The sequence below is a fragment of the Pleuronectes platessa genome, chromosome 1 (genome assembly GCF_947347685.1).
Source record: "Pleuronectes platessa chromosome 1, fPlePla1.1, whole genome shotgun sequence".
NCBI classification, from domain to species: domain Eukaryota; kingdom Metazoa; phylum Chordata; class Actinopteri; order Pleuronectiformes; family Pleuronectidae; genus Pleuronectes; species Pleuronectes platessa.
The window spans coordinates 21,376,221-21,398,901 of NC_070626.1; positions in this window are offsets into that span (position 1 = coordinate 21,376,221).

Here is a 22,681-nt window from a genome sequence, read left to right on the forward strand (position 1 = left end):
GTCTGTGTCTGCTTGACCGAGAGTGTCAGTTTGATTGACTGTTGCCTTGAAGTTTCCTGTCAGTTGCTAATTTTGAGACAGAAGCAAAAATATCTCGTAGATTCTCAAAACAACCTTGAGATCTCTGATGCATAAATCTTGACAGTGAGTCGTTTGGCCTAAATCATTTCATTTCCCCCCCCATAATGTTTCAGATGTGATTGAAGCGTTTGGGTGGTGCCGGAGCAGCAGAGGCAGATGGTTACTGGGGTAAAACGACAGCTGAGAAGTTTGAGGAAAATATTTAATTGCTATTTTAATTATTCATATTGTAATTATCAGTTTGTTTGCAAAATTCCAGGCCTGTATTTGTGAGGTGGTCTGCATACTGTAATATTAACGACCCTGAAAACACATTTTTCCAATCAGCTTTTCCTGTACGTGACGGTTCTAACATGAACTCAGTCTTCCTTAAAAGTTAAAAAAAGTTGTGTTCTCCCTTTTACACTGGTCAAAAAACTCACTAGCACCTTGGGTACTAGGGGCAAACGACAATCACTCATAGGTTTATATCAACTCTGCTTCTTCCGCTTTATTTTGGCGGTCCAGATGCTGATGTTGCACCTTTGCAGTCATGTTATGATGCACATTGAACCTCCAGGTGTTGGCGCGTAAAAGCCATGAACGCTTTTATATCTTGGGAACATCGTGCAAGATGTACCACTGGTAGGACAGTGATGTTTCGGGACATCAAACATGACTCAGCATGGAGAAAAAAAACACACTCCTCCGGCAGGTTTACTGGTTTAAAAAAAAACTTGCGTATATATTCTCAATTTGGCGTAAATAAAGAGGTTCTGTTCTGGTGTTGCTTCTTTCACTGGTTTGGCAATATCACTAAATATCTGCACCAATATCATTAAAGATACCTGCTTTTTTTTGCCATAGTTGACGAAAAGGCATCTCAGACTTGAACGTTTACAGAGATATGCAGCTGTCAGCTTTTTTACTCGTGATTTGTTCTTGTACAGGTTTTATTCCTCCTCGTCTCTCTGTCTCCGATGTGACTAATGCAAAAAGGCATCGCTGCAGACGAGCCTGAGCTGGAAACCGAGTCTCAGTGATGCTTCACAGTTTTGATTTCAAAGAGCATCACTCAGCCAGGCTGGTGTTCAAACGGAGCCTCGAGAGAACTTGAGAATTTCCGCGAAAGTAAACCCCCCCCCCCCTCCTTCTCCGAATCCGTTCTACCTTTCGTCTCTTTAGCTGCAACATTACGTCCCAACGATAAATATCTGTCCATTCATAGCACGTTTCATCTTATGCAATATTTAAATGTAGTCAGTTTGCAACGTTTCACTCTGAGGCATTCTCCATTACGCCTCTCCTTCTCCGTAAGGAATATCACAGATGCAGACTAAAAAAAGCCCCACTATCCATTTCACCTCAGCGAGCCCTCGCAACAATATTGGCTGCTCGGAGCATGTTACTCCCGTACATTAGCTTTTACCGTGGACCGATCACAACATGGCCACGAGTCTAAGGCTCCCACATGAATAATAGATGGAAGAAATGATCCGTTTCACGATGAAGTGTTTTCTTTTTCTGTCTCTCGCAGATATTTTTTGGGGAGAAAAACAGCACCGGGAAAGCAGAAAAAAGTCTGTGGTTAAACTGGGTGAACTCCCCCGGGGATTTCTGCTGCTATTTATTCAATACTCTCCGATCCCTCCTCTCCCCTATTTGTCTTCTAATGCAAAGTAGCTGCCAATGTGCATTTCACTGTAGAGCAAGGGATTGATTCTTTTCAACAGTGTGAGAGGATAAACAAATCTCTTTCAGTGCGTGTGTGTGTGTGTTGCTGTAAAGTATGAAGTGTGAGTCCTTAAGCTGAGGTCAGAAATCCCTGTTTTTGGTGAGATCCCTGTGACGCAGCTCTGTGTCTTCCTTGCTGGGCTCTTGTTTGGTTCCTGATAGATCTCGCTGCACGGTGGCTTTGATTTTCCATTTGGTCCGTCCAAAAAAAACAACAAGGATACACAACAAAAAGATTTCAAATGAGAAACAGATTTAGATTTAGATTAGCAGCCATGTATTTTCTGAATTGAGTCTTTTAGGATCTGAAAGGGAGGCATAAATCCTTTCACACAGAAATTCTCAATTTAGGTTTGTCAAGGACCATTAAGAGTGAATGGGGATAAACACAGACAAAATATAGATTGGTCAGTACTTTCCGATACGTAATTGAATTCAGTTTAGCATGTTCTCATTTATTTGCCACCTTCATTGGTCAGGTTTGAATAACCTTAGGCAAGTTAAATGATAAGATAAATTCAAGAAAAACATTTTTTAGATCAATACTGTAGCGTTGGGAAACATTTTATATACATTTTTCAGGTTCTAATCCTGTGTGCCTTCATGAATTATTCATGCATGAATCTATCCCATCAGACGTGATTGGGACGAGCTAACCCCACCCAATAACTACACACGATTGCAGCTCCCAGTAACTACAGACTATCCACACATACATCTATCTAAGTACTGACATGCATGCACTAAAGCACCAGTCGTATTCTATGTATTCTCATACATACGCTGGACATATATGTATTTACAATGTCAGAGAAAACCCCACAATTGACCATGTATACATGCACACATACAGGCAGGCCTACCTGTTTACTGCATGCACAGCAGCAGGGCTGTATAAACATGAGTCTGCATATATGTCAGCATATATTATAGACATGCGTACAGGACTCAAGTTCCTGCATTCCCAGCACATCCACCAAGCATGGTCGTGTGTGCATGTGCACCTGAAGGACTCAGAAGAAAAGACAATGAGGCGAATGAAAAGTTATGAAAGGTAAAGAAGAAGATTATTGTATGGTTTTAACGAGATAAAAAAAAACAGAAACAGGCCGAACACTGTTGCTGATACAGTTTTTTTAATGTCATCACACCTGGATACCTTGCTAGTTGGTTTAATTCAGACTAAAAAGCTGATTAACAGCAACAGGATCATCCTCAGTCAAATCAATGCTATTTAACTGGTAGTATAAACACTGAGATTTATACAGGAGAACATCCACTGAAAAACAATCCTAATACATTTGAATGAAAGCAGCCATTGAAACATTCTTGATGATGAAGGAAAAATAACTGCAAACATGTAGTCAGCAACAAAACTGTAGGTACTTGGGAGCAAGTACCTACAGTTGACCCGTAAAAGGTTTTCTGTGAACTACTTCTTGTAAAGTACACAATGTGTAAAAATCTGTTGAACTGCCACTTCCTGTGGACTATAGACATGCAAACCTCATTATGTACTGGGTGGGGTGAGGCCGGCCTGTTGGGTTCACTGCTGTGTTGATGGGTGCAGACACTCAAAGACTGACTGACAGGGAGAGCAGAAAAGAGAGATTACAAAAAGGAGTGATGAATGAGAGGGGGGAGTGGAGGTTAGACATGGAGGATGCACGATGCTCCACTGGGATGAATACATTTCCCCCTGGATGGACGGGAGGCTCTGCAGACACCTTATAACTCACTTTCCTCATCCCTCAGCAGGACACAACAGGACCAAATTACATTCAACATACAAGTCGTTTATCTAACCTGAGCTGAAACGGGCCTCTGTGATTATATCTCTGTGCTTTGCCTGGAACCTCCCTGTGTGTGTGTCTTAAAGGGATAGTCCGATACGACTGAACTAAACGGGGACCAACTTTAGTTTAATAAAAAAACTGAAAAAAACAAGCAACATTAATATGATTCAAAACGACAGTGTTTTAAGCGTAAAAGTCCACTGATATTTTCCTACAAGGTGCATTCAAGGACCCTCGGACACACCATCGTGTATCTAAGTCCGCTGGTTTAGCCACTTCTACCACACAAGCAGTATGTACGCATGTTGTGTTTTTTTGGTGTTTTATTACGTCTGAAGTCCTGGTCACCATTTACTTCAATTGTATCGGATTCGGCTGCTACACAGTTTACTTCTACGACTCCAGAAGTGTTTTGTGGACTCAAACATTTCCCCCACCCCTCCATCGGCATAGTGATGAGTAGGTAATGAGAGAACTTTCATTTTTCAGTGAACTGACCCTTTAACCAGATGTGGTTTGGCAGATATATGGATATAAGTGGAGTAAGGATTCCCTGAATTCACAGTTTAGTTTAAGCCTCAATTTTCACCATAATCCAGTGATTATAAAGCTGACAGAAGTGAGTCTCTATTTGAAGGGGGAAGCCAAATCTTCAAAGCAGTGGTGTCTTGTCTGCACAGACACACACACACACACAAACAACCATACACACACACACACACACACACACACAACCATACACACACATGCACACACAAGCTCAGGGGCACATGCACACACAAACTGTGAAGGCTGCTAATATGACTTTTGTAGATATATGATGCAATAAAGAGAAAGCTGCACATGAAGTCAGGGGTTTACCTCACATGGAGACCTTCTCTGCTTTTACCCTCCTCCTGGGGAGGCAATACATTTAGTATGGACATTAGTGAACATAAATTCAATGACAGACGTGGAGTATGTATTGATTTAATAATCACATCAATTCCAGATCAGGTCAGTGTTGTCATAATGCTGGAATAGAAATGAAGTGTGATACATTTCTGCATATAAGTATTGAGTTATCATGGAGTCGTATTTTCCAAGCATGATAAATCATAGGAATTGGCTGCACTTGTATGTGAAATATTGCAAACAGGCTGACAGGGGCAGGTTTACCATACGTATGGGGCATCCATCTTTCCACCAAGTCTCATGGAAATCCGTTCTGTATATTTTGCGTAATCTTGCTGACAAACCAACGAATGGACAAACTGAGAGGGGGAAGTAAGGGCAGAGCACGGCGCTCATTCCTGTTGCAAGTTCACTGTTTCAGCTCATAGGGTTTGATTCCAGGCCGTGGCAGTGGGTACCAGCCTCCGGCGACGACCGGCGAAGCCCCCCCGTTAATCGTATTCACCATTAACCAGCAGCAGATCTATCGGCCTCGGCTCTCAGCTTCCCTACGGCTTTGAGTTTGATCGGAAAGTGATTCATTGGCTGTTTAAATACATGGAGCCCCCTCTGCATAATGACACGCTCCCTGGCCCTCATGTGGGCTCATCCCGCGGCACTGTGCATCGCTAATGTCAAACAGGAAGGGCATGCAGGATCAATGTTGGCTCTATAGATAGATGAAGCAATGATCCGTGACATCCACAGCAGCCGCCTGTAAGTGAGAAGGCCCCATTTAACGCAGGGTCACAGGGAACACTTCACATGAAATTAGATTAAATTAATCAATCACTCTCGGTATGTGCGAGATGTTTGCGAGATCTTGGGAGAAGTGGCCGAGGGGGACGCCTGGCCGGGTGCGCTGCTGGGGAAGCGTGTCTTCATATTATCATGTCCGGCGCTCTGCTGTCCTCTGTGTGATATTGATTGGTGGCATTAGGGAGTCTGCGGGTCAGCATTTCTAAGACGGGGACAGAGGAGGAGCGGGATGGAGGAGGTGCTAGAGGGTACGGGCAAAACGGGATGAGTGAAGGAAGGTGGGGAACATCAGGGGGAGCGATGGAAGGGTGGAAAATCAAAAGGGAGGTGAATGATGAATGATAATATTGATTGGAGAAAAGAGGTGGGCGCGGGTGGGATTTCGCTCAGATGACCACAAGCTCGGCCGCGCCCCGTCCCAACGCTACAGTATTGATTCAGCGAGGTGCGGCTGGTTAAGGATGACCTATCGTTCTCACCTTCACGCTCTTTGCTCACGTCTTTGTTTACAGTATATTTATAGTCATTTTGTTTCTCACCCAGCACGTACGTAGCTGTCAATACTGAATAAATAACAGTAAGCAGCGTCCTGGCAGCTCTCCCAGGGGCAAATCACCCCGGGGTTCGCTTTCCCGCGAGATACCACCGACTCCATTCAAGGTGCCGGATAAGCTTTAATTTAGTCACAACATGTAATCCTCGTATTAAACACTTCTCCCGGTTATTTTCAGCCCCGGTGACACTGACAGTGTTTCCTCACTGACCTTCAGTAGCTGGGCTGTGTTTGATGTAATTTTAGCTTCAGCCTTCACATCCGTCCCCGCGCTGGTCCCGGCTCCATTTCTCGTCGCGCTGCTGAAACCTTTTCGCTCTGAATAATTTATCTCACTTAAAAGCAATCACAACACCTTGTAGTCTCGAGTATAATTAGGCTAAGTAACCTTATGATTCTTTATTTTTCTTTATTCCCCCGTCCTATCCCTGTGTGGCGGAAACCCCGTTGAGTCGGCGGGGAGCGAGGGCGCGGTCGATGGCTTCATGCATGAGATTTGTGGGATTATGGAAGATTGGGTTAATTTATGACTCCCAACATCCACCTCGTACCACATGGCAGCGGCGGCAGCACCGTCTGACGAGATGGGATGGATTCCCGGCAGCTCGCAATTTAGGCCCTCTCCTCTGTTTCCATGGCAACACAATTACTGTACCCTGGGTGTGGGGGGGGGTTAGGGTTTATAATGCACAGTTCTTCATGTTGAGAGAGAGCGCACAGAGGGAAACCAGGTCAAAGAGCGCAGTTTATTTATTTCCTTTTGGTTTTGATTGATTTGATCCAGTAAAATATCAAATCTCTGTGCTTTGTGTTAGAGATTTTAAAGAGAGGTTATTTGCTACGCCACCTAAACTCAGCTCTCTTTGCATCGAGGGTGACGCTCACACAAAAAGAGATTTAACCAGCACATAGTGATCGTATGTTTAGAGCTGCAACTAATGATCGTTGTGAGTATCGATTAATCTGTAGATGACTTTTCTCTCTTAGCCCAGTTCATTGTCTGTCTAAGAAACAACAGACACTTTGAGTTCAGTTCATTTACAAAGACGGATTCAACCATTAAATTCACAGCATGAAAAAAACAGCATCTTCTTCTTCTGACCACAGGCTGCAATTGACAATCAATAAAGGAATGGAACCGCAAACACCCGAGAGACTTAAATCTTCATTAAGTGATCAGGACACATGCACAAAAAGATGCACAGGCACGCTCTCCTCCATTTTCCTCCCCCCCCCTCTCTCTCTCTCCTCTCCCTTGTTTATCACGAACCGGTCGAGGCAGATGGCCGCCTCACTCCCAGTCTGTTTCTGTCGCAGGTTAAAAGGGAGTTCTTTTTCCTCTCCACTGTCAAAGAGTGTTTGCTGATTGTGGAAACTGTTTGGGTTTCTCTTTAGTATTATAATTGCTGAGCCTTGCAAAGTGCCTTTAGATGAAGGAGGCTGTGATGTAGTGAACTGAATCCTTGGTCGGGTAAAATAATTGGTTTTGTACTTGTCCTCAGTATTATGCTAATTATTGGAGTGCGACTTGTTTTCCCTAATGTTAGAAAGAAATTTAAGCTCAATTTGGTTTTTAGATATTTTTATCCTTCCACATAATATGAATTTCTCTTGTTGAAAATCCCATTATTTTCTATTGTACATTAGTCAAGTGTTATTTTTTATTCATCCAGTGTTCTTGTGAAGCATTATAATGACTTTTGGACTATAAATGGTTTTTGTGTCTTCCATCAAGGATCAACACTCTCCTTAAATCCAGTTAATCTGCACCAACCATCCATCCATTGATAATATTTTTGATAAATCAGTAAAAAATGTTGAAAAAATCTATGTGTTAAAGAAAATAATTCTTTAATGGGTTATTTCATGTGTCAAGCCCCCAACCCTCCAGATTTCATATAAATCAGTTGACTAGTTTTTGATTAATTCTGCTAACTAACCAACAAATGCAGATGAAAACATAACTTCACTGTGGTTAATATCTTCTGCCACTGAGAGATTTGACTCATCATGACTCTCACACATTCTCCATATACAGGAAATGTGCAGGTAACTGTGCACCTGTATAAAAAACCTGACCATTAAATAATACTTCAATAAGTGACTTGTTTTTCTGTGTGCAGCTGAAAATATGTAAAGAAAGTATTTATTCTAAATCAGTCACTAGGGTTAGGGTTCAGCAGAATACTGTCATCTAATGTTTTTATCACATCAGCAGAAGTGTGGACTACAGTGTCACCTCTGTCCCTTTACCTGTTTGCATCATATCATTAGTGTTGCCCTCTTTCAACAATGTCAGTCTCCTCAGTGCAGCAGGAATGTCCTCCAGAGAGATCACTCTGTCTCTAACCTCTCTCTCCACACGGGCACCTGTAGGGGCTCCCATTTCATGTTTGACTTTTGTTCTCCCTCTCAACTAAACTGACCACCAGAAATGTGAAACTTTGTCAGGTGACACGCCCCAGGGGAAGTCATGAGAGCAACCTGCAACCTGACTTTGTGGCATGTGACGGCAGAGAGCAAATGAAAAAAGAACTAAAAAAATACATGAGAAAATTGGGTTAGTCAAAGCCGACGGGTGCGTGGAGACGTGTGTATGTCTTTTTGTCCATCACTGCGTGTGGGTCTGTCTTTTTGTGTGTGCGTGCCTCGGGAGGACTGCTTGCCCGGGGGCAGGGGGGCTCTCAGGATGGATTCATCAGAAGCCAGAGGCTGTGCTGTGCACCATTAGGATCAAGGTTGCTATTTCCGGATGCTACCTGCTGAGAGATGTACTCTGCTCACAGTTTTGATGGCCCCTCAGCCCAATGGCATTAAAAAGGGCTGGGATGTCCTGGGCTGCTGCTGAGTAACTGGGATGAGACCTAATTTCCCAAACTGACCAGTTTTCTAGTTCTCGTATTTTTATGATCATGACGTCAAAACCTGTATTGTAATGAATTATTTTGTATTTATTCTCAAAGTAATCATTTATATGCATAACATGCATTTGGAATAGTTTTATCCTCAGGACCTCAACAGAGATGTGTTTCCATGACCTGACATTTTATAAAATTACAAAACTGTCTAATGTATAACAGCAGCAACGACAATACAGGAAGTGAAACTGGTTTCTTGTGTGTTGCTGTTTCTTAAATAATAGATAAATGAGAAATAATTTTCTCTGAATCCCAAGATCTTGTTCAAAACTATTTGTTATCAAATTAGTACATGTGAAGGACACGGAAAATGTGTGTGTGCTGTGTGTGCGTGCGTGTGCATGTGTGTGCGTGCGTGCGTGTGTGTGTGCATATGTGCGTGCATGTGCATGCGTGTGTGTGTGCGTGCATGTGCATTTCTTTGAGGAAAACGACTCAGCATCTTTCGCTGACTGACACAAAACTGGAACAGGCTGATCTCTGTGACCTTTGGGGTTGAAGATCACGTCAGATTTATGATGTGTGGGTTTAAACATGCATGACACGGTTTGATTCTGACTTGAATGTAAATGAAGTGACTCTGAATATAACACTATTAACATTATATAAACATATGATAACTGATAACACATGATAACGTATTAAACAGATATAAGCACATTTGTAATGCATATTTAGAGCCCAACTCATTTGTTGGTTGGCTGATATGAGCCTTTCAAAGACAAATCAGTATCCGCTTGGTTTATCTGCATTCTACATATTTGGTTATGTTTTTTTATCTTTTTATATATAGTTGCTTAAAATAAAGTCGATGGTCAAACTGGTTACACAGATTTCATCAGATTGTATCTCATTATTGTTACTGTATTTGTTTTTATTGTCATTCTTCATCTATTACGAGCCTCCTTTTACATTTGCCCAAAGGAGGAGTTAATATTAAAATAAATAAAAAATCATTAAATTGTTTATAAGAGACTATGATGTAGTTTTAAGTGGATATTTGTTTATTTAATCCGTCTGGTAATGACTCCTCCTTTGAGCACACATAAATAAAAAATAGTGTTGTTAGCATGAGAATCACATTCACGTAATAAGCCAAACAAATTCAAAGCCATTAGCATCAGTATGCATCTGCCACTATGCACGGGCTTTGACACCGTGCAGTAAATCCGTGTGGCCACTGGTAGCGCTGTTGCTACACTGACATGATGTAACAGCACTGAAGCGCCTCTCCAGTCTGTGAAATCCGGGTCAGTGAGAGGTTTCATCCTGCAGAGGGCAGAGTTTCACCACTAACCACCACAGAGGAGCAGACCAGTGACCTCCTCAACACTGGTCTCCATTTTAACTGTCTGGACGGGAGAGGATGGTTTTGCTTTTCAACCAAAATAGATTTATTTCATATGACACACACACACACACAGACACACACGTGTTTACACTTACACACCTCTCTTATCTCTCTCATATGTTTTTAATAATTTCCAAGCAGTTAGTGAACTGATGTTCAGATTTGGAGAGAGCCCAGGAGAGGGTAAGGTAAAGATGAATCAGGCTGAAAAAAAATTGATTTTATCTTACCTGGGTGTCCAAAAAGATGGATCTCTTCCTTTGGAACAACCTGTGAACTTCTACACTCTCAGATTCCATGTAAACAACCACATTGATTTCATATGTGGGCTCGATAAGCATGTTTCACTACTTCACAGCAGAACTTGTCTGCTCTGCTGTGGCTGTCTGTGACTTCATGGCTGAAGCAGATGCCAGAACATTTTGAATCCAGAAAACCCACTGGGGATGTGACTGCCAAGCAAAGTGACAGATCTGTGTGAAGCGTCACATTAATAGGGTGAATAAGAGAGAGAGATGGGCACAGAGTCATCAGCACTTTATGTATTACTTCATGTCCAAAATACTGGCTAATGTGGAGCAGTTGAAAGGTCAGTTTTCAGCAGCTGTGGCTGGTGTAACTCCGAGCGTGGTTGTCGAGGCCAAACATCAGCGTGACCCCGTGAACCGAGGGTGTAAGAGATGTTTGTACTGGGAGCAGCTGAACAAGACAAAATGTTCTGATGCTTTGTTCTTGTTGATGAAGTACAAAAGGCAGATTAGAACTCCCCGGCACGTCGGCTCGTGTTTATGAGGTGGTGTCGAGTCTTAGCTGGAGGTTTTTCATTAAGAGTGAGGGTGCAGGGAGAGGAGCAGTGGGGGATGACTGATCAGTCAGGTGATAGGGATTTTGTCATCCATGGGTCAGCGCCTCTTTCCCGGAGCCAGAACTCTGAATGACTGACAAAAACAATTCTTTACCCCTTTCTACTATGTTCTACTCTGTTATTTCACTTTTCTACCTCTTTGATGCCTCTTTTGAACATTAAATGTAGTGTGGTTGGTTCCATCTGTGGTATTTTGTATTAGAATCCCCTCTTAGCTGTGACTTAACTCCTGTTCAGTGAGGCAACCTCAAATAATATATATCGCTCGCTTTTTCTTTCGAGTGGAAGCTCCCTCAGAGTCTCAGTGGTGCTGCCAACAGATTAACCGTCCTCATGTCCCTGTAGCCCGCGTTATTTCTCCTGCTTGTTTTCTTTTAATAAAGCTGGCTGGCCTCCTTCGTCCTGAAGAAGGCTGGCAAACACACACACACATACACGGGAATACCAGGAAGCCAAGGAGCAGCAGGAGCATGACAGTGAGGGATGATGTGGTGGGAGACAAACTGGACAGAAAGGGAGACGTGTCGAGCCACTGGGGGCTGGAGTAGGTCACCAAACCCCCGTGTTTGGTGCAGTGACAGCGAATGTGACATCTCTGTGACGTTGTCCCTTTTGATCCCGTCTTCTCCGTGTGAGGAGCAGCGTTCCTGTCAGACGGACTGGAAGCCTGACACACATACACACACGGACACACACACACACACACACACACACACACACACACACACACACACACACACACACACACACACACACACACACACACACACACACACACACACACTCATAGCCAGTGGGTTTGTCAGGAGCAAAATAGTCACCTGCCTTTGACCTCCCTAGTTCCAAATCACATGATCCCAAGTTTGATTATCAAAGTTAAAACTACTTCTCTTATACCAAATTTTTTATATCCAGATCCATGAATTAGTCTCGTCTAAAATGGAGAAATGTTAAAAAACACCCAATCTCATCCTTTTACCAAGTTTTGTGGAAATCCATTCTGTGCTTCTCGCGTCTTGCTCACAAACAAACGGACGGGTTGAAAACCTTTCCTCTCGGTCCAGGGAGATCATTTGAACCCAGTAATTGTTGCACTTTGACAATCGGCAGGTTAAAAGTCAAGCTCTGCGACCTTTATTGTTGTTGCTCATTTGTGGCAGTTGGATGTATTGGTGACACCCCCGCCCCCCCTCTGCCCCACCAAGCTCCACCTCTCCCAACAACTCAGTCATCCAAACTGCTGATGGTATATCCCTAATGGTGTCCCATAAATAAAGCAGCTACCATTGGAGAAAATTGATTTCCAGAAGCAGGGAGGACTGGTGGAGATTTATGCTCCCAGTCGGGCTCGGCTCCCGTGCTGTATATCTTTCATATCTCTTTCTGATACGTTTTGCCCTTCATGCCCTTTTTTTCCAGGCCATCACTCTGACCCAAAGGGTCCATCTCTTCTTCTCTTTCTTTTTTTTCTTCTCGAGATTATAACATTTGCCAAATCTCCTTTTTTTCCCCGTTTGATCTTTTCCTGGTTTTCATCTTCTCATATTATTTGCCCTGTGCTCTCCTCACCTGGCCTGCAGCCGCTTTGTTTCTCTCACTTTCTCTGACTGTCTGGAATTTGCTCATTTTAGGATTTTCTGTTTGAGTTTCTCAGGCTGCAGATCAGAGTCGTCTCAGAATAAAGATAGCGCCTCACTGACTTCATTATCCTGGTAACAGTAGTGGACGTCATCACAAACATAATATATTATTCAAAAAAATAGTTGTGTAAAATGTTCTCATAAAACGCAGTCTTTCTTCTTCTTTCTTGCTGGGTTCTTCGACATTTTATTGCTGGGATCATCAGCAGTACATTGATCTGATCTGTCTAATCTGCGTGTTCAGAAGATCCCATCATTTCCCGTAATCCAGTCCTCTGATTCCCTTACATAGTTAATCCAACTACACAGTTGCATATTGACAGGCTTGTTCCAGGTCTGGACATTGTATTGCAGATGTTCCTTGTGCTTGTGTGTGTGTGTGTGTGCGCCCATGTGTGCATGCATATGTGCCGGTCCATCCTTCTGTTGGCATCCAGGTGCTTCAAGCACCAGCAGCCACAACAGACCTGGGTTTATTAATGTTGTTCATTTCCTTTCGTCCGTTTGCCTCTGGCTGCTTGGTTCCCCAGTCCAACATTCCACACACTCTGCTGGAATTAAGGGAGAGGCCTGTGGCGAGGCAGGGAACCAGCTCAGGAATGTCTCTGTTATCACAGGGAGAGAGGATCGAGGGAGGAAGGGAACGGGAGGTCAGGCCAGAGGGCCCCACCATAGTGAGGTTGACTTTAGTCAGGACTGCTGGAGTTCCAGGAGTTTCCACCATCAAAGCTTTGATCCCCACTCTCAGCTCGCTTCACATTACCACAGAGGTGCATGCCTTTGGCTCAATCAGAACACATAGGAATCTAATTTTAGAGCTGTCGCTTTTTAAATCAATATCTCAACTGCTATCAGTGGCAGTGTCATGTAGATTATCTCACAGGCTTCACAGATGTCACACCAGGTTGGCTCTGCTCTCAGGCCACTTTGTGTAATGCTGAGGATCACACAGGCATATGCACTGACTTGCACACGGCTCGTGCAGGCGGAGGGACACATACACGGGCAGAAGCATCCCTCTGGGTCAGTCGTAGCTGGAGTCAGACCGTGTGCAGGCGTATGCACGCATGTGTGGTGAGTGAACGTGAGAAACTGTTTGAGAACGTGCGATCAACTGCCTTTGCCTTTTTTTGAAGGTTGTGGAGTCAGCTTGTCGTATTATTTGTCATTGTTTGATACTATTGTGTTTGTTACATGGCGCTCATGTATAAAAAGTGAAGAGTTCTGTAGAAAGATGAGGAGATGTGTTTTTAAAGGTTGACGTTTTGAAGGATATTTCATTTCTGTTGATCACTCTCTCCTCAGAAAAAGTATTACAAAAGAGAGAGAGAGACAGTGAGCATATGTCTGCGGTTTGAACTGTGTGGACTGTTTGTGTTTATGTGAAGTCAGTATTTTGTTTGCTGATTTGCATCTTCTGACAGTCATGGCAACTGTATTGTGGGATTTGGAGATGGCAGTAAATTACACGCAGAGAACATAAGTGCAGAGGCTATAAACACTGATGGCTCCAATTAGATTAAAGCCCAAAATTCCAGGCTGGTGAGATAAAACCAGAATGTCTTCTCAATGGAGGTTTCAGAGCTTCAGTGAATCACTGGTCGAGTTGCAATGTCGACTCTGCAGAAAGAAGAACTGTGGTTCTGTTCTCTCGTCTGTGTTATGGCCCTCCATCTTTTCTATGGGTTTCTTGTGGGCGCTCTAGATTCCTTCCGCCGTAAAAGATCGGTGTGTGAGGTATTATTAAACAAAATACTATTTCATTACTGCTCCCTTAACTGCAGTTGAATACCGGGTCCTTTCATTGTGGCCACCCAGGTTTCCTGAATTTCTCCACATTTATCAAAAGATGTAAAACAGTGTAATTTAACTGACACTAATCCAGTCGTAAATGTCTGCTAACAAACATTAGCCTTTTGGTGTCATGTTGGACTTTTGCTCGTGCTGCTCAGTTTTTCAATTTATCCTAATGCAACAAACAATGCACCACTTTGCATGAACATAATGCACTATGACCAGTCAAAGCTTCTATATGGAATTCCTTAAGTCGAGTGTTTCAGTGCAAACTTCGAATGAGGGGATTTCAGTGTGAAATCCATTTAATCTTGTCCATGCATAATGTCGCGTAGCTTATATCCAAATACAATGGGGATTATTTTTCATCCTTTTACTATTCCTGATGTAGATATGAGACAAGACATGGCACGATTCTGACACTTTAGAGACACCTTGAACATTAACTGCAGCGAGGATTCTCTTCAAATGGATTACACTGGGCTGAATATAACTGAACAGAACAAGGAAAGGTGAAAATCTATTTTTGGTTATCATTTCGTTGAAGTCACATGAAAAAAAAAAAAACATAAAAATAGCCACTGAGCCAGAGACTTATGAAATATATTCCATCATATCTCCCAGTCGAGGGTTAACTGCTGTGATTCAGACGCAGAGCTGTTGTCCTGCGGAGTCCTCGTGTGTCATAGAGTCTGACCTCCCCGCGGGACTGCTGCTCCTGCATATTACACACTGACTAACAGCATGACAGCACAACTAATCACAGCTCTGTGGCTGCGCTCTGCATAATGTTCCCTGTGATACACTCCGTAATTAAAGATACAGAGGAGGCACAGCAGAAAACACCATATGATTTAGAGGTCCCTTACATTTTGTATTTATTAAAAAGAAAAAAGGCAGAACTGGAATCACTTAAGTGCAATAATACAAACCCAGCCTTACATTGACTGTACAAAACATGTTATTATCATTTAGTTAGTGTTGGTGAAGAATCGCTTATCTTTAAAAATTCCAATTAGAGACAGAATTGAATTCATTAATCCAACTCTTATTTCCAAATTTTTAGCCGTTTGTTGTACTTTACTGTAATCATATCTGAATGAAGCAGGCTCCCTTAGCTTTGTCCTGTGTGGTTGACTTTGTCTCAGATTAGCATTCTGTAAAACCTGTAATATCATTGATAGCAGAAGTGAGCAGGCTGGACTGCTCGGTATAAACATTAGCAGAACAGTAGCCCAGTGTGGAAGTTGTTTCTTTAACCCTGTGTTCCCATGGTGTTGTCAACCCATCGGTGCAGCTTCCATATGTTGTTTGCTGTACGTGTCACATGGTTATGCCAGTGGCACCAGTTCAGCTGAGGGGGGGGGGGGATGTCCCAGGTGATACAAGAGCTGTGAGCAAACAGAGGCCGATAACATCTCCATACGAAGCTCTTTTCCCTGTTGGTGGTGCAGCAAAGGTAAATACTGCGAAAACCACTCAAGCACTTAACTTTATGTGTTCTTGATTTTTTTTTTTTTTTTTACTAGGCTGTTGTTGTTTATTTAAACAGAACCGAAGAGTGATTAACACAAACATTCAAGTTGAATCTAATCACATAATATATATTGCTACAATAGATTGCAGGCTATATGATGGACGACAAGTCTCCACTTCATCCCGCTGTACGGAAATGAAGTTAAAATCTCCTTTGGTCCATGTCCCGTCTGCTATCATGGAGGAGGCTGGGTTTATTACCTATGATACAAGGTGATGATCAAGATGCTTCTCACACATTCCCGCAATTCAATTTAAAAACAATATTAATGTACAAGTATCAATATTTTCCTCTAAAATTCAAACTATGATAGTTCTTATAATCAAAAAGACAGAAGTACACAGTGTCCCATTATTTTACTACTGTCAGTGGGTCAGTAACAATCAAACTGAGTCATACCATGTTTAGCACTTTGATATAGCGCTCTGTAGTCCTTCATATTGCCAGTAAAACAATCAATACAATAATAATTATAAGTTGCAGTTCTAATACTTTTAGTCTGCATGTAATGCTCAGTATATCATTCCTCTTTATCCCCTTTGATGCAAGTGATTCTACATATCATAACCATTTCTGGCCTCTTGTCCTTATTCGCCCTTGTTTCCCATTCCAGCTTTAAAATCAAATCTACTCTCCGCCCGGCCTGTAGGAACGATTCTGATAGACACATTCAGTCTCGCCTCACATATGAGCTCACAGGATCTGTCTATATGCTGTATAATAGGGCACTGTAAATCCCTGCCCACCGCCCAGCTCAGGCCCCACAGTGTCCACACCAGTGTCCTGGTGGCTTAGACTGGCTTTTGGGTCCGATCCCTTTCTGCTGAGTTCATCAGGCTGGTCCTTTGAGCAGGGAGCCAGCACACTGCCTTGTGGCGCTTTCTTTCTTTTCAGGCGGCAAATGTGCTAAAACAGCACTCCATAATCACTTGGCATTATGGGCCGTTGTGTTGGGCATTAGTGATTAGAATTGACCAGTGGGATGTTATAAAAATGAGTCTGACAAGAGAACACCAAAGCTGATGAGTCTGGATCCTGGCACTGGATGGCAAGAGGATTAGTCAGCTAACACACTGGCTGGGGCTTCTGCAGGGTCGGGTCCCATCGCATCTCATCATCGACAGGCTCCAAGCGGCCCCTGTGGCTGCCGTGCCTCCATCCACCTCCCTGGCTGCCTGGGTCGGCGTGGTTCCCATCCTCCACCGTTTCCCTTTCATCCATTTTTTTATTTTTTTTACCGAAAAAACACAACATCTTCCCCTCTGTTAGGGTTGGTGGATGACACCGTGTCATAAACTCAGGGTCCAAAGGGTTAAGTGACAGAAGAGATGCCTGATTGAGCTGTTTGTTAAAGGTTTTGTTTGTTTCTCTTTAACTCAGAGGGAACGAGATGATGTGTATTTGATATTCTTGATTTAATACACTTATCCAACACACAGACACTTTGTCTATCTGCTAAAACACACAACGAGGGGACGTGTTTTGATGGAGCACAGCATGTCTCTGTCATATTCAGCCTCTCATACACTCCACTGACTATAGAAAGAGCACAAGGGTTTTCACTGACCCCTGTCTCTGATTTCATCTCTGATATTATCTGCCAATAACTACAGCACTCACCCGAGATCAATTCACCTCAGTAAATGTGGAGTTAATTAGAAAAGATTTTGTCTGAGCAGCTTGAACTGTTCACCCTCTCTCCCGGGGTGTAGAGTGCCGCTGCCTGTTTCTCTGGAAGCTCCGGCTCTTTCCCCTCCTTTGGCTTCATACTGCAGGAATGTAGCAGTAACAGGCAGTACCACGGGAAGAGTCACCGAGGGGTGGACGGGGGGGGGGGGGGGGGGGGGGGGCGGTTGAGATGCACGTCCTTTATTCAGGCCGAGTTCAGTGGACTTGAAACATTCCCTCATCCATCACAACTTTGTGGTACAATGTAGCGTAGTGTAGCTCAGTCCTTTCTCTTATCTCATCTACTGTTCTCTCCCCTCTTCTCCGGCCTCTTGTCTTTTCCCTGGGCCTTACTATTTCATCCCTTTTTCCCTCTTCTTATTAACATTTACCTTCTAAATTACATTATATTCTCCCTCTTTCTTCTTCTAAGCTGGCCATCCCAGATTTACTATTCCATTTATCCTTTATCCTTTTATTAATTCCTCATTATCTCATCTCTTCATCATCTTGTGTCGTCAGCTCGGGATCAGAAACAGACGACACCAATGTGCCTGTCACGGTTTTGTGCTGCTGACCTCTGAGCTGTTACTTTACATTGTAACTGTTGAGATTTGATGTGTGTCTTTGTGATTTATCTCCTGTTCTGAACCATAACACTCTGTGAAGTATTCAAATATAGCTGGAAACTTTATTTGGACAAGCGCTTAATCGATTAAGAGAAAATGAATGTGTGTTATTTTCAATTAATTGTTTAAGTGTCTGATTCCAGTGAAAAAAGTAGACATTCATCAGTTCCGGTTTATCAAATGTGAAGATTGCAGCCTTTTATTTGTTGTACAGAAGATATGTTTTAATTGACCTAATAGTTAATTGATTGATCAAGAATATTTGTTGCAGATTAATTGATAATGGGTTTGATTCTTTTGTTCCAGACATATATTAGAATCTGTTTACAGTAATTCTGTTCAGATTTCATGTAACTTGCTCTGACCTCTTCTACTGATCACAGAAAATACTCTGAGAAATAAACTTGGCTGTTATCAGTTTTCTCAACCACTCTGCACAAACAGAAAACATTTATCACTCTATGAAAAGTGGAGTCTGCTGTTTCAGCTACTTTACGACTCTGTATCTTCTCTTGTGACAATATCAGGACACAGTGACTTCAGACCAGGTTGTTCCTGTTTGGATGTACTGTAGCTCTGATTAGTTCCAGGGTCAGATTAAAAGACTGTTTGTCCTTAATATCAAGACAAAATATTGACATGTCCCCGCACAATATGTTCTGTTTGTGTGTATAATTGAACTCCACTTTCACTCACAAATCCTCAGGATAACAGAAACACCCCACCACAGTCATACCAGACTGTTGGTCAATACAAACCACACAGCAGACACTAAGCTGTTTGTCACTGCAGCGTTTACACACAGATCACGTGGTGTAACTTTATAGCTGTTCTTTTCTTTCTTAAAGATTTAAGGCTGACTCGTGTTAAACATTCAATGTAAATGAGTCATGACGCGTCACTCCATTCACACAAACAGTGCAGAGTAAAAGGACTGTTTATTTTCACACACATCGACAATGACACTGGCCTCCTCAGGTGCTGGGTGTTGCAGCTTTAAGTGGCTGGTGAAAGTCTGTGTTTATCACTGTGACACGACCCCCCCCATTAGACGTGCCCTTGTTCTTTCACCATTGAAAATACAGACACAAACCCCGACTGCTGATTTGCCTCCAGCTGAAAAGATTGTTACTGTTAACCCTCAGACATAAGCAGAAGAGAATTACAGTCAGTACCGTGTGGCATGAACCCATTATTTCCATGGAATGGCGGCTTTAATAGCTTTCTATGTCGACACCAAAGTGGCTACATTTGACAAATGTGCCTGCTTACAGTATGAAATACGCATTTTAATAGACTTCAGAAATAATAATACAAATATAATATCTTATTTATACAGCACGTCTCAAAACAAAGGTACTAAGTGCTCCGCAAATAAGACTCACAAGTAAAAACACAAACAGAAAAGAACAACAATGCAAAAATGTACGACAAGGTTTGAATATTTTTATAGAGGCAACAATATGTAATGTTTTCTTGGCCCTTAAGGTTTGTTTATCAAAATGTCCACAAAATATCTCACATCTCCCAATATTGGATTTGTTGTTGACTTTGCCATATGCACAGGTTTAAATTGTGTTGTAGTTTAGACAGTAAAGTGTCAACAGCAGAAGACCAATGGTTAAACGCATAATGATAGCAAAGCCACAAGTTCATCAGTCACGTTACGTAGAAATGTAAGATTTTTATAATGAGGAGACTTAACATTATTATTGTCTGTTTCAAAAGCTCTTGTCAAACTCCCTAACACATGATGGCGCTAATAAAAATATGTTCCCCTTCCAACTATAAAACAAGGAGTTTGTTTAACTGGTTAAACTGCAGTGGTTTAACTTCTGATCCTGCTGCAGTGATGTAGAAATGTACTCCAGGGAATGCAAATGCAGCGTGACGTCATTGAAACCTTAAATGTTGCTGAGCGTGAGACAGAATCACAACAATTCTTGATCTAATTAAACTTGAATAAGTGAACTTTTAAAGGGTAATTTTGAAATTGTAACCTTTTTTATTTATTTTTTTGTCGTTTTTTAGCTAATGTACGTTTTTAAATTGCTTTCGAGTCGACGTGGTCTCCGCAACATGTGATGAGACTGTAGCTGAGCTGTTGGGCGCCTGCAAAATAAATCTCCACTGTGACGGAAGTTATTTGTGTTCGCGGAGCATGGCAGCCTGAAATCTGCAGCTGCTGCTTGTAATAAACTTGTAAATCTTTACTCTTCCCTTAAAAATCAATTACATGCCACTTACATTATGTGTCACATGGCAGTTGAGCGCCTGCCGCCTGCTGTCGACGCAGTAACTTAAGCTGCAGCTGCCGGACTAACCGAGACATAATTCTGTCTCTCAATGTGCGAGAGAGAAAAAAATCGACACCAGCTGAGATTCCTCCGTAACTTTTAAACCGTTTACTGCATGTTCGCTGTTTCCGTGGTAACCGTGTTTCCCTTTTAATCGACGCAGAACCTTGCGATGTCACTGATGACATCATGCAAGGTCATGCTACTGCTAGACGGGCGCTGTGCTAGTTCTTTCAAATATATGATATCAACGAGGCAACCATTGACTTTTAAGAAGAATAACACAACAAACAATTAATCCAATCTCAAATCAATAATCAATCATTCAATCTGAAAAGTCCTATGATTTAGAAGTTACCACTCTCAAAGCTGAGTCAGGACTTTGATCCTTTAGTTGTTGCTTTTTTCCCCCCCAACAAATGGGCCGAAAAGAATCGTACTATAATACTTATACTTTCTGTCTTTATCTCCATAGCTGTGGATTTCAGAGTGAGGTTATATTAGAGGATCAGGTTTCATCAGTGAAACCATTGTATAGATTGTTTCTATGTTTCTGTTATTGTAGCCCAAGGTGGACCGTTACTTTTAAGTGCTCCCAGACAGTTTAACAGCTGCTTTTATTGCCCCCTCTCTTACTCTGACTGAGGTGACACATAAACCTGTTGAGAGTAACAGTGCGGAATAATTACTGTATATTTATGTGTGGCTGCTTAGTATGTGACTGATAGGGCATCTCGTTGGAGCAAGGTGAGGCCTTCGGGCCGAATTTTATGCATGAAGTGCAGCCGTGCATCAGCACCTTCACTTCACTAGCTCCAAAAGCCACAGACATAGAGAACAGCCGACACGCACTTCCTCTTTACTAACTAGATGCAGACATGTGCTACATGGAAGATGAGGATGGTTCCGCAGCAGGTTGAGGCTGATATACTTCCCTTCAGTCATCCAACACATTTTAATGAAAGCAGGGCTCTGTCAGATCAATCAATCAAGTTTTATTGTACACATTTTATACAGGTCAGTCTAAATAAATAAAAAAGGATCCAGTACATTTTACAACGTCAACAAAAGGGAATAAAAACATGTAAAAAATGTAAACAAAATTAACTGTAAAATGTAAAATCATATTTTTTAACATAGGTGCAATACAATATAAATATGTTAATACATACATATATAAATATAAACCATATAAAGACAGGTTGAAGAGATAGATGTTAAGCTTATAGTTAAAGATTTAAAATAAAGTTAAAGAGTTAAAGTTTTTACACTGCTCTCATGTCCTCTGGCCGACGACAGATTGATGAACCAAAATGCAGAAAATGATAGAACAATTGTTTTGAAAGGGTTGATTCTCCTTGAAGAGGGTCACAGGTAAACATCATGCATAATTAAGTCTTCATCAAAGTGTCCCAGGCGTATCAACAGTGAGGTTTGATTTGTTGGCTTTTGGCCAAGCTTCTTATAAAAAAAACCAATGTGTCTCTTTTTCAAGTGTATATACTCACATATACATATCTGTGAGATGTTATATGCACTAACACGACTTTGTATGCAGAGCCCCACAGCTAAAAGAAGTAATAATTTAGGGGACAGGCCCCAGCCCCCCTGTGGCCCTTAAAGGATTGGCAGGATAGATGATGGATGGATGATAGTGAAGTTATCTTGTCGCTCATCGATTCAAACATTACTAGTGTAAGAAATTGGCCCTTTAATGCAATTTGACTTGTAATTATGAATATCTGATGATGTGAGAGGTTTTGTGGGGTCGGGGGTTCTCCTACCTTGCATAGATCTTTTTTGTCATGGCTCCAATCATCACCCACAAACGATTATCTCTCCCTTGACTTGATCGAACATGATTTCTTTTCTTCTTTTTTTATCCTTAAGCTCATGTGTTTAACAAATCCACTAGAGCACTGGTCATCTGATTATAGGGACGGAGTGAAGAGCAGTGTACAATAATCACTTTTAACGACAACACTACAGCATTATTGTCAAGGCTCGGTGATTTGAATTCAAATTTGGTTTTCTGAAGTTGCTGTTACTATTTCAAAAGAACCATGAGAAAGTTCATATTATTATTACTGACAGTTCAGCAGTAGCAATGAACATAGAGAAAAACACTTAGATATTTTGCTTAAAGT